This window comes from Schistocerca serialis, chromosome 6 (assembly GCF_023864345.2).
Source record: "Schistocerca serialis cubense isolate TAMUIC-IGC-003099 chromosome 6, iqSchSeri2.2, whole genome shotgun sequence".
NCBI lineage: Eukaryota > Metazoa > Arthropoda > Insecta > Orthoptera > Acrididae > Schistocerca > Schistocerca serialis.
Window position 1 is genome coordinate 274,511,241 of NC_064643.1, and position 13,822 is coordinate 274,525,062.

General features: G+C 45.2%; 1 pseudogene; it reads right to left on the minus strand.

The window, feature by feature from the left end:
• Positions 1-11,862: 11,862 nt before the first annotated feature.
• On the minus strand, positions 11,863-11,980 carry LOC126485487 (5S ribosomal RNA; annotated as a pseudogene).
• Positions 11,981-13,822: the final 1,842 nt, after the last annotated feature.

Consider the following 13,822-nt stretch of genomic DNA (forward strand, 5'->3'; position numbering starts at 1 on the left):
TCAACGGGGACAGGTGAAAATGTGTACCCCGACCGGTACTCGAACCCGGGATCTCCTGCTTACATGGCAGACGCTCTATCCTTATGAACCATCGAGGACACAGAGGATAGCGCGACTGCAGGGACTATCTCGCGCACGCCTCCCGCGAGACCCACATTCTCACCTTGTATGTCCACACACTACATTCGTAGTGTCCCACCCCACCACATTCATTACTCGTGGAAGTCATTCTTTCCAAGTCCCATAAGAGTCAGGGGAACATGTGTGCATCCGCACAGAAGAAGAAGTTCATGGCCGGTGTTGCCAGAACTATATACTTAAATGGATATGGTGCCTGCTCTTCCATATAAGTATATAGTTCTGACAACACCGGCCATGACCTTCTTCTTCTGTGCGGATGCACACATATTCTCCAAATTCTTACGGGACTTGGTAAGAATGACTTCCACGAGTAATGAGTGTGTTGGGGTGGGACTCTACGAATGTAGTGTGGGGACGTACGAGGTGAGAATGTGGGTCTCGTGGGAGGCGTGCACGAAATAGCCCCTGCAGTCGCGCTATCCTCTGTGCCTTCGGTGGCTCAAATGGATGCCGGCACGGTAGCTCAGCGTGTTCGGTCAGAGGGTTAGCTGCCCTCTGTAATAAAAAACTGAGTTAATCTATCGACAACAAACTTCAACGGATATCTTACGACGTCCGCCCCGAGCAGATGCAACGAACGAATGTGAACAAAATGAGCCGGCCGAAGTGGCCGTGCGGTTAAAGGCGCTGCAGTCTGGAACCGCAAGACCGCTACGGTCGCAGGTTCGTATCCTGCCTCGGGCATGGATGTTTGTGATGTCCTTAGGTTAGTTAGGTTTAACTAGTTCTAAGTTCTAGGGGACTAATGACCTCAGAAGTTGAGTCCCATAGTGCTCAGAGCCATTTGACCCATTTTTTGAACAAAATGAGATTAAAAAAAATAAAAGCGTGTTCGGTCAGAGAGCTGGCTGGCCTCTGTAATAAAAAAACTGAGTGGAAGGATCAACAAACTAACGTCACCGGATATCATGTGACGTCCGCAACGACCAAACACAACGATCAACAACGAACGAAATGAAAAAAAGAAAAAAATAGAAAAAAAGCGATGGATAGAGCGTCTTCCATGTAAGCAGGAGATCCCGGTCGGGCCACACATTTTCACCTGTCCCCGTTGATAAATATCAACGTCCGTTAGCAGCTGAAAGTATTAATATAGTTCTATTATCATTTCACTCTAAAACCCGTTGTTTACTGTGTGATTAGTTGCAATAAAATAATGAGAAACATCATATTTGTGTCAAAAGAATTATTTTAACTTGCGTATAATGAGAGGATGCCATTTGAAGGCAACGACACACTGAGGATCCACCAAAAAGGCATTGTTCTTGGTACAATTTGTTATAATTAAATTTAAATTAGTAACATAGCTATGATTAAAGCTCTTAGCAAGTGGGAACATGCTAGGATTGGCCATTAACACGCCGTCGGTTTAGGACGCCAGTACGGTAACTTAGCGTGTTTGATCAGAGGGCCGATTGTCCTCTATAATAATAATAAAAAAAAACGGAGTGAAGGAATCAACGATCAGCTTGAACGGGTGTCTTGCGACGTCCACCCAGTCCAAACGAAACGAACAATATCGAACAAAATGAGATCAGAAAAAAGCGTTGTGGGTAGCGTTAGCGGTTCACAACGAAAGGTGTGATATAATGGTGGTTCGCTTCTCGCCACGTCTTAATTTCTTATTCGCGTTTTTAATAGGTTCTAATGCTTTATTATTAGTTTAATATATGTATATACTATAATGTAAATATAAGGTTACCTTTTTTTGAGGAGTGAGTTTGTTCGATTGGCTTAATCTACAGAACAGCTTGCGCTACTCGTACGTATTTTGCTCCTTTTTCTTTTAAGTTTCGTAATTCCCATGCTGTAAAGGTTCTGCTACAGTGATCAAGTAAGAAAGAACTTAGAGTGTTACTAAAATGTGGGAATGATGAAATAATGTTTGTCTTATGTGGAGAACTATTGCAAATTTGTATCGCACTGTCTGTAATGGAACTTTTATAAGCCCGTTTGCTTATTGATTGGACATGAAATTTCCTTTTTGTCTCGAAACATGTACAAGGATATTACAGTTTTTATTTGTGTACATTACACATAGAACAACGTGACTAGCATATGGACAATGGAGAAATGTGCATTTTAATGGAGATAATATGAGAATTTTTCGCACGCACGTTTCATAAACAGTGTTACTTACAAACTAGAATCATCCCACAACTGCCCCTGGAGTGCGTTGCGATGGCGTGTACCACACTGGGGTCCACGTACCTTATACACAAGTCGCATCGTTTCTGAGAGTTTAGCAGCACGTTGAACTCAGCACGCACAACGTTGACGTTCGTCAGCACGGTCCGTGTGCCGAAGGCTTATCGTTGTTTACGATGTCTCGCACACAGCATCTGGCAACGAGTCATCAAACCTGCGCGTGGCAGTCATCAAGTCTTCAAGTTTGCCTTCTTCCTGTTCTGTCGTCTGTTTGCTTGCTTTTTCTTATTATTCATTTTTCTGGGTACCCAGTGTTTGCCTTGCGTTTATTCTTTATACGTATACTAGGTTTCGCTGTTCCTGGTTCTGCACATCTTTTTTACTTTCTCTGTTCATATTTGTCTTGCTATTTAGTTTTTTCGCTGTTTGTCTTCGTGCAGTGCTTAATTTAATATGACTATCAAGCCCTAATCGCCTGCTGCGCCACCTGCAGTTGACATAACTCAGTTTATTCAAGTTCAGAGTCGCTATTGCTTGAGGTGATGAACTGCTTCGTGACGGCGCAGATGACTTCACACAAGACGCTGGACCTAACGGCAGCACCACCGCCTGCACTGCTTGCCTACGTGCCGTCATTTCGTGAGCCTGACGAGGCGACGGAAGGCTGGGTAGCGTACCTCGCACAGTTCAACACGCACATCGCAGCACATCACATACAAGGTACTCACAAACATTTGCATTTCTTGGCCACGGAGGGAGTGACTATTTACAGATTCTGAGTGAAGTTATTTCCCACGTCCCGCCCTAAACTAGTGGCATTCGAAGACCCATAGCAGGCGCTTACAAAGTACAGGGTGACACAGAATACTGGGAATGTTTGAAATGAGTCGTGGCAGCCATGGGCAGGTGGCAGCACTGCGGGTTCGTGACAGCGTGTAAACAGTCCGCCATTTCAATAATCATGGATCAGCGGAACGGACAATAGAGTGCGTTAGCCATAAAAATATTTTAAAAAAATACAATGATAGTTTGGTAGCGGCCCAGAGGGAGTTTCGACGTTTTTTATAATTTAGGACGTCATCTACATCTACATCTACATCCATACTCCGCAAGCCACCTGACGGTGTGTGGCGGAGGGTACCTTGAGTACCTCTATCGGTTCTCCCTTCTATTCCAGTCTCGTATTGTTCGTCGAAAGAAGGATTGTCGGTATGCCTCTGTGTGGGCTCTAATCTCTCTGATTTTATCCCCATGGTAGGAGGGAGCAATATACTGCTTGACTCTTCGGTGAAGGTATGTTCTCGAAACTTTGACAAAAGCCCGTACCGAGCTACTGAGCGTCTCTCCTGCAGAGTCTTCCACTGGAGTTTATCTATCATCTCCGTAACGCTTTCGCGATTACTAAATGATCCTGTAATGAAGCGCGCTGCTCTCCGTTGGATCTTCTCTATATCTTCTATCAACCCTATCTGGTACGGATCCCACACTGCTGAGCAGTATTCAAGCAGTGGGCGAACAAGCGTACTGTAACCTACTTCCTTTGTTTTCGGATTGCACTTCCTTAGGATTCTTCCAATGAATCTCAGTCTGGCATCTCCTTTACCGACGATCAACATTATATGATCATTCCATTTTAAATCACTCCTAATGCGTACTCCCAGATAATTTATGGTATTAACTGCTCCCAGTTGCTGACCTGCTATTTTGTAGCTAAATGATAAAGGATCTATCTTTCTGTGTATTCGCAGCACATTACACTTGTCTACATTGAGATTCAATTGCCATTCCCTGCACCATGCGTCAATTCGCTGCAGATCCTCCTGCATTTCAGTACAATTTTCCATTGTTACAACCTCTCGATACACCACAGCATCATCCGCAAAAAGCCTCAGTGAACTTCCGATGTCATCCACAAGGTCATTTATGTATATTGTGAATAGCAACGGTCCTATGACACTCCCCTGCGGCACACCTGAAATCACTCTTACTTCGGAAGACTTCTCTCCATTGAGAATAACATGCTGCGTCCTGTTATCTAGGAACTCCTCAATCCAATCACACAGTTGGTCTGATAGTCCATATGCTCTTACTTTGTTCATTAAACGACTGTGGGGAACTGTATCGAACGCCTTGCGGAAGTCAAGAAACACGGCATCTACCTGTGAACCCGTGTCTATGGCCCTCTGAGTCTCGTGGACGAATAGCGCGAGCTGGGTTTCACACGACCGTCTTTTTCGAAACCCATGCTGATTCCTACAGAGTAGATTTCTTGTCTCCAGAAAAGTCATTATACTCGAACACAATACGTGTTCCAAAATTCTACAACTGATCGACGTTAGAGATATAGGTCTATAGTTCTGCACATCTGCTCGACGTCCCTTCTTGAAAACGGGGATGACCTGTGCCCTTTTCCAATCCTTTGGAACGCTACGCTCTTCTAGAGACCTACGGTACACCGCTGCAAGAAGGGGGGCAAGTTCCTTCGCGTACTCTGTGTAAAATTGAACTGGTATCCCATCAGGTCCAGAGGCCTTTCCTCTTTTGAGCGATTTTAATTGTTTCTCTATCCCTCTGTCGTCTATTTCGATTTCTACCATTTTGTCATCTGTGCGACAATCTAGAGAAGGAACTACAGTGCAATCTTCCTCTGTGAAACAACTTTGGAAAAAGACATTTAGTATTTCGGCCTTTAGTCTGTCATCCTCTGTTTCAGTACCATTTTGGTCACAGAGTGTCTGGACATTTTGTTTTGACCCACCTACCGCTTTGACATAAGACCAAAATTTCTTAGGATTTTCTGCCAAGCCGTTCTGTCGAAACACGCGGTAAAATATTAGATTAATAACTTTGAAGAGACTGGTTCTGCCCTCAAGAAGAAACCAATAGGACGGCCAAAAAGTGTGCGTTCTTCAGCTAACATTGATGTTGTACGCGAGTCTGTCTTACGGAGCCCACGGCGTTCAATTCGTTGCAAGCAGCAGTGGTTGGAATGTCGTGGGGGAGTGCTCGCAGAATTCTTCATCTTCATTTAAAGTTTCATCCGTACAAACCACAGATGGTGCAACAACTGAAGGACAATTCAAATCGTGCCATTCAAATCGCCATTCAAATCGTGCCTCCCTCGCGTCGCTTGCGCAGGAAGAATGAAAGATGCTTTGCTTAGTGATTGATGCCTTGTTCCTTTTGATCCAGCCAAACCTGTGGTACTGGCTGTGGATGCTTTTGTCCAATAAATCTGGTTCTGTTGACTGTTGACAGGTCGACTGCCTTTGATTCGCCTTTGTTGAACAATGCTCAATGTAATTCTCGCAAATTGAAAAAGAGGCTCTCGCCATTGTCTATGGTGTCATTAAGCATCACTAGTACCTTTTTGACAGAAAATTTTAATTGTTGACTGACTATAAACCTCTCCAGTCTTTGTATATCCCTCCTCAGTCAGTCCCAACTTGCACAGCGCAGAAGCCACAACGTTTGGCTCTTCTTTTGTCAAATTACCAATATGAGATTGTTTATGGGCCCACTTCTGAACGTGGAAAGGTAGATACTTTTTCTCCATGTTGGTCCAGATTTCGCATTCAACGAGTCCTCTGCTTCTTGTTGCTACTCTGATGCCAAGACACGGGTGCTTTGCATAGCTCTCCAGACTGACGTGCTTCGTTTGATACACCATGGTCATTGGGTTATCAAAAATGGTTGAAATGGCTTTAAGCACTATGGGACTTAACATCTGAGGTCATCAGTCCCCTAGACCTAGAACTACTTAAACCTAACTAACCTAAGGACATCACACACACCCACGCCCGAGACAGGATTCGAACCTGCGACCGTAGCAGCGGCACGGTTCCGAAGGTAGATACTCTTTCTCCATGTTGGTCCAGATTTCGCATTCAACGAGTCCTCTGCTTCTTGTTGCTACTCTGATGCCAAGACACGGGTGCTTTGCATAGCTTTCTGCTTAAACGCGGGAAAATTGCCCAGGTCACAACAGCCGATCCTAATTTGCAGATTTTATTGCACTACATCCAAAATGGTCGGTTGCATTCAGACTAATTTTTAGCTCTGTGGTTGACCAATATTTTGCCTGTAGGCATGCCCTTCCAGTTCAACAAGGTGTCATTTTGCTTCGCACTGATAATGGCCAGTCATGTGTTGTGGTTCCCTTGGCTCTCCAGACTGACGTGCTTCGTTTGATACACCATGGTCATTGGGTTATCAAAAATGGTTGAAATGGCTTTAAGCACTATGGGACTTAACATCTGAGGTCATCAGTCCCCTAGACCTAGAACTACTTAAACCTAACTAACCTAAGGACATCACACACACCCACGCCCGAGACAGGATTCGAACCTGCGACCGTAGCAGCGGCACGGTTCCGAATTGAAGCGCCTAGAACCGCTCGGTCACAGCGGCCCGCCATTAAGGTCACCGTTCGCACCAAGCAGTTGGCGCGATGTCATTGCACTCGGCACAGACTGGATGCGCAAACTGAACAGTTCACTTCTCAGTGTCAAATCTGTGACGAGCATCAGTCAGCTCCATCTCAGCTGTTCGTTACATGGCCCAAACCACAAGAACCCGGGGAACGTTTGTAGTTGGATTTCGTGGGTCCCTGGCTCGTCATCGAATGATGCTTTCAGTAAATTTCTCTTCGTGTTTCCTATGCACTCACCTATGGCTCATTTCACAATCTAGACTTAGTCATCGATATTTTGCATTGAGGGATTGCCTGAAGTGATTGTGTCAGACAACGGACCTCAGTTTGTTGCCACTAAGTTTGAACAGTTTTGCAGTGCCTCTGGCATCAACATCACGAGTGCACCATTCCATCTACAATCCAATGGCGAAGCTGAAGGTTTTGTACGAACATTTAAGCAACAAATGGAAAACAATGTGCCTTCCATTTATGGGATCGAGCTCTGTTTCTCTTCTAGTCTTCCTACTGCTCCAAGCCATGCGATGGATCATCGCCAGAGGAGTTTTCACATGGACAGCGCCGCTGCACCTTGCTCCAGTTGCTGCACCCACCACGGCAGGTGGCGCCCACACCGTCCAGACAGGCAAAATATAAAAGTAACGATTCGATCTTTCACAGGCTCTATGGCAGCCAGAGGCGCTGGGAGCGAGGCATCATTGTACAACATTTGGACATTCTATGTTTCTCCTGCAGGGACCCCGAGGATTACTGCAATGCCACCAGAATCAAATTCGTCCTTGTGAATTGTATGGTATTGCCACAGGCTTTGTGCTTACAGTTTCCTTGCCTGCTTGGACGCAGTTGCCCTCATTGCATCTGGCTCCTGTAGGCTGATTGAAGTCGAAGCCCTTTCACAGTCATAGCCATCTCGACAGCCACCAGCGTCTGTGGGCAGGCCTCTCTTCCTGGCAGCTGTTCCACGTGCCACTTCAGCTCCCTCTGCAGTCATCGGGATGCCTCTGTCTTCCCGTTTCCGTTTGGTGTCCCGCCCTTGGATGTGTGTGTGCTTCCTATGCCTAGTTGTTCAACTGGTTTTACCGCACAGCCTCAGGGTGTATAGAGGGGCGCGGGTGGGAGCTCGGCATCGGCCTAAAATTCTATCTGCTCATTGCAACCTGCATCCAGGCCTCCTTCCCCCCCCCCCCCTCCCCCCCAAAAAATCATCGTTCTTTCATCTACATGATGATGGAGAGGAGGTTTGTGACGATAGAAGGATGTGGTATCACGTATTGATGCCACCCCATGGACGTCATTGCAATACGAGTTTCCGTGAGATGCTGATAGCAGTCGTGCAGAATCCAGAAAACTCAATGTAGACGTTCGCTGAGCCATGTCCCTAGCAGCTCGGTACCACGAGATCCCTCTGCCGCCACAATATACGAGATGGCCGGCGGCAGTGATGTGGCACATTCACCTTCGGAGCCACTTCGCAATGTGATGTTATGCAGACATTGCCTGGTCGAGGACCTGCCTTCATCATTCAGCCTTTAGCACAGAGAAACTTTTCCTTGTGGACATTGTGATAGCTGGACTCTATTTCTTTGTCATCATGTTTACTGAGTCTTCATACTTTTGGAGAAATGCAAGTTAAATAAACCTAATGTTTGCTTTGTTGCTTGTTCACTAATCATTTCTGCCCTCTCCAGCTTTCCTACGACGATAATTGCTGCACTACACTCACCTTTCCTTACCACTGTGTACGAAGTCATATATAAAAATTTGTTTACATCAGTGAATAGCACAATGCTTCAGTACAATGTCCAAGATATTGCAATTCAGAATCATATTACTTTTGAATAGCGTAAGTCCAACCATTTGATAACTGCATGTGTTACTTAGTTTATTTGAAAACTATAATAGGACCTCGATAATGTCATAATCTACAGAATATCAAATCAAATCACTATTACCAGTGTTTGACTGAACACTGTGAATCTAGGCTGGTACACAAACTGTCACTATACGAGCAAGTAAGTGAGGGGAATGTTAATTATTTCAGTTGGTTTCGCCTACGCCTGGGGAGTCTGTCTTTCCTCTTCTTTTTCTTTCTTTCTTTCTTCTTCTTCTTCTTCTTCTTCTTCTTCTAAATGGAATTTGGCTTTATGACTTCAACTTTAAATGGTTCGCCAGATAGAACATTGCACTCACGAGAAGTGCCGGATGTATTGTCGGTAGCAGGCAGGTCAGCCTGCACATGGGCACCTTTACCTAGATGGAATGTTATCGGTTAGTGTGTTAGACTGCAGGCCCATTCACATGAGCAGGCCGTCACGTAGGCGACTGAAGAGTGTTCTGTGTTACACGTAAGTGTTGTAAGGTCTACAGTTCAAGCCATTTTCGACACCCATAGTTTCCATGCTAATTTGTTCTCTGTGAGCTATCCTTCAAATCTGGAAGTTGATGTAGAAGACGTGTTCAAAAAGTAGCTGGTATTTTGTTATTTCTCGTGTTGTATTCGACCGATTCGCTCGATTTTTTCGTTGTTCCGCTGATAAGCAGTATAATCCACACCAAAGCATAACAGAAATGATGGGGGAACTTAAATATGAACTTAAGGATGAATGCTTGAAAGAGAGGCGATACAGTTCTTGCAAAACCGCTTTGGGTAAACTTAGAGCGCTGCTGCGCTGTAATTCTGCTACCACCAACTCTTATCTCGCGTAATGGTCAGAGAATGACAGAGATTAGGGTTCACATAGCAGGACGAGAATAGAATGGCTAGAAAATCATTGCTATTCATCTACATCTAGGTACACTCTCACGTCGGAAACCTATTCACATGAATCACCTGAGTACAAATGACAGCTCCCCCAATGCATTACCCTTTCGCACCTTGTGTAAGCGATTCTGCCGCCATGTGTATATGTGCATACCGTTCTCCGATGACTTTTGTCACCTCAGTATACATATGCAGATGTAAATAACTCCACCTACGGCTAATGTTCCGTGTCAAGGAGGAAGAGCTGAAGTTGTTTCTTCAGTTCCCCGAGTGTAGCACAATGCACTTCAAGATTTGATTGTTGTACCATGAGGGAGAACATCGAACACAATAACCTCTTCAGAGTCCCAGAAAACCGTCGCCATGATTTTACCGGCTGATGGTGCAGCTTTGAAGTTTTCCTTTGGCGGAGAGGTGGTGTGGCGCCACTCAGTTGATGGTCGTTTTGTTTCCGGTTCGAAGTGATGTATTCATGTTTCATCGCCTGTGACAATGTTCGATAAAACATTATCACAATCAGCGTCGTAACGCGCAAGCAATGCGGCACAAATGCTTCATGGTCTTCTATTAGATGAGGGAAACCCATTTGAGTTCCACAACCGGTGGACGAGTGTGTCAGCACTGCCGAAAGAGATGTCCACTTGTGCAGCGAGATGTTTGAATGTAATCCGCCGATCATCTCGAATAAGAGTGTCCGCAATTTCCAACACTGCAGGAGTTACATACGGCTGGCCAGCACGCGGGAGATCGAACTGGTTTGCGCGACATTTTTGCGATGATGAGAGAAACCTCGCTCAGCGACTCCTTGTGGTTTTGTTCACTGCGAGGGATCCGCGGACATTCTGAAAGACCCTATGAATATCTGCTGGGCTCTGGTCTTACGCTAAAGGAAACCCAGTTACAGCTCTTTGCTTGGAAAGCATCTCCGTTTCTAGATACCATTTTGAAGTGTACGTAAAGCAGCGCCACCTATCGGAACTCAAGGAGAATATACCACGATGTCCCAGAAAAAATTCCGCAGTTTTTCAACCGAAACTGGCCGAGAAAAAGAGAGTGTTGCATTACTTACTGAATGATCTTCGTAACTCAGGAAAGTATGGCTAGCTGATCACTTACAAAAATTGAGAATATGACTGCCGAACTCTTGCCAACCTATTCACCTTAGGTAGAATGCCTTGTATGGTCACTCACTTAGATGGTCACAGAGACCGGTGGAACAAGCAGGCGGTTCCTATGGTAGATGATAGCGAAGTCCACGAAGTGAACGACTAAGCAGGCACAAAATCCAGAAAGTGGCGAAAGTGGTCGTAAGCGAAAGCAGTCCATGGAGCCAACCCAAATCGAAAAAAGTAAACGGCGGCAAGGTCAATCACTCCACTATCGAGGACACGTACCGAAGGGTTCAGAGCGTAGCTGGAACAGCCGGCCAAGTGCGGGGTCACCGTATTTACAGACCCTGTCGCGGTACTGGATGGACCCACGCAAGAAGCCTGCGCCGGCGGCAGCGCCCTTCGTGGAACTAAGCTGCGGCCATGGTATGAACTCCGGATAGCTCTGACCTTTGCTCCAAATTGATACTTGGGCCGGGTAGGAAACCCGAATCTCTGTTGGATACGCCACAGTTTAATAGGCATGCAAGGCCAGAAATGGCACGGCCTACGCTGAATTCGACGAGGAAGGGGAGCGAGAAGTGCTAGAGTACTTGCTCATTGCAAGCGGCCGGGTCACATGTCAACACTGTCTGTGGAACTGCCAGCTGATCGATGGTTTCTGGGACACTGTTTGGTGCTGCCAGCATGGCGTGACTTTCATGTGGATGTGTTGTCATCCTGAAGAATTCAGGTTGTGTAATTACGTAAACCCTGTCAGATTAAATGAGTTTCCAAACTATTTGAAACTGTATTTAATTAACTTCTACCAAAATATAAATCTGTATTCTGCAGTGAAGTAAGAAGTGCTAAAATGTGTGACGCCACACTACGTGACTTTCTGTTTCAATATACAAATATAAGAGGATAAAAATGCTGCGTAAAATTACAAGCCGAATTCGAAAGAATAAATAATGAAAATGTTTCCTTAAAAATTTCCTGTGACTTTATGAAGACGATCTGACTAAATAAAATTCCAAACAGTGAATAATACTCACGCAGATGTAACTCTGTACTTTAAGAATGAGACTGTCTATACAAAGAAATGAAATCTAAACTGAACTTTACTTAAACTGAACCTGACAATTTTGAATAGCAGCATCTAATTGTAAATGATCTCACTGTCCTGACTGTAATGTAAGACTGGCGCTAACTAATTTCATGGCTTACCTGTGACGAAGGGAACAAAGGGAACTCAATTGGCATCACGAGGCTGAATGCACCCCGAAAAATAGCAACAGCGCATGAGGGCCCAGATGGTCACCCATCCAAGTGCCGGCCTCGCCCGACAGCGCTTAACTTCGGTGATCTGACGGGAACCGGTGTATCCACAGCGGCAAGGTCGTTACCAGTCCATATGTCTATGGTAGCGTCAATATCAGGCCAGTACATGTGACGCCGCACTATTACTTTCAGTCTGAACATTCCATAATATGCAGTGTGGGCGAGCTTCGGCGTGTGGGGCGGTGTGTGGACAAAATTACCACTTGGCATTCAGATTAGTCTGTGTCTAATAGTAAAACACAATAAGACACCACGAAAAACGTGTGTGTCATGCAAGGTCTATGCCCTTAGGGCAGGTATTCCACCCAACCCTGGTGTAGTGGTTCACAGCCTGTTTCTGTTGCTTCTTCGTATGCTATAGTTGGAAATTCGTCGAGGGTGTGTCATTGACTGGCGTCTAAGGTAAAACACAGTATTTTGTGCCTGCCAAACTCTGCATCTCGACCACCTGTCAAGTGGGAAAGTGCGTCCGTATTTGAGTGCTGCGTGGTGGGCCTATACCTGATTTCATAGTTGCAGTTACTAAGAAACGACAACCACCACTGCAACCGCTGTGCTGTCTTATCAGGAAGTTTTGAGTCCGGTCTGGATAGAGAAATTAGGGCTTGCGATAGGTGATAGGAGAAACTGAGTACCATAGAGATGTATGTGAAATTTCTTGGTGCTGTATATGATAGTCAGTGTCTCATTCTCTGTGTCCTATTTAACGTTTTAGATGTAAATGCAGTGGACTGTTTCATGCCATCAGCATATTTATGGACTAGCACTGCACTATTGCCGCGATCTGAGTCATCAGTGTTTACAGTTAACTGTTTGCCTGGGTTGAAAATTTTTTAACAAAGGGCTGACCTAAAGCACTTTTTAAGTTGCAACTAAGCCCTCTGTCATTCCACCGACCACAATAATTTAGGTCCCTTTTTATGCAGTTGATTAAGTTGATAGGAAATCTGGGCTGTGTTGGGGAGGAAGGAAGGAAGGAAGATTGGGTTTAACGTCCCGACGACATCGAGGTCATTAGAGACGGCGCACAAGCTCGAATTGTGTCAAGGATGGAGAAGGAAATCGTCTGTGACCTTTCAAAGGATCCATCACGGCATTTGCCTCAAGCGATTTAGGGAAATCACGGGAAACCTAAATCTGGATGACTGGACGGGGGCTTGAACGTCGTCCTCCCGAATGCGAGACCAGCGTGCTACCACTACATCGCCTCGCTCGGTGGCTGTTTTGGGAATGAGTTTCAGATAATAATGAACTTTACACGGGAACAACGGTAGTTCTTTGAAGGTCTTAGGTTTTGATGAGTTAGTGATTGCATTTGTTATAGTGCAGACCATGGGCTTCAAGCCGACAGACGACATATGTAAATTTTGCAGGCGCTGCTCCCAAGTGGCCCCAATAATTATCACATCATCTAAAAAATTAACACAGTTGGGATGGATTACTCTCATGCTTTATAGTCAATCTAATTCCACTCGATTGCGTCTAGCGAAACGCACAGGACGTGCTCTATTACACTTAAGCGTTTCTGATTGCTTTAAGGATACATTGATTTGGAACCCAGTTGTACAACATAATGTAGGGTCAAATAATGGCTTATATTGTACATAATTGTACATACAATATATCAACGACTTCGAATGGTATTGCAGTTAAAACTGGATGCACTTGGTCTTGAATGTGGGAACCAAAACGCCGAAAGGTGTCTAAGGTAAAACTGTTGTTTCACATCCGAGAATATATTTATCACCAGCAGCTTTAGTTGCCAAGCAACATTTTTATACCTAGTTTGGACTACGATCTGATCCCACAGTGGAACTGACTGTCAATTGTACGTCGTTACTCAACGTGGAGGTTACCACAGCTGCTGGGAGCCGATGCGCTAGAATGTCCACGTCAAAGACACAGCCG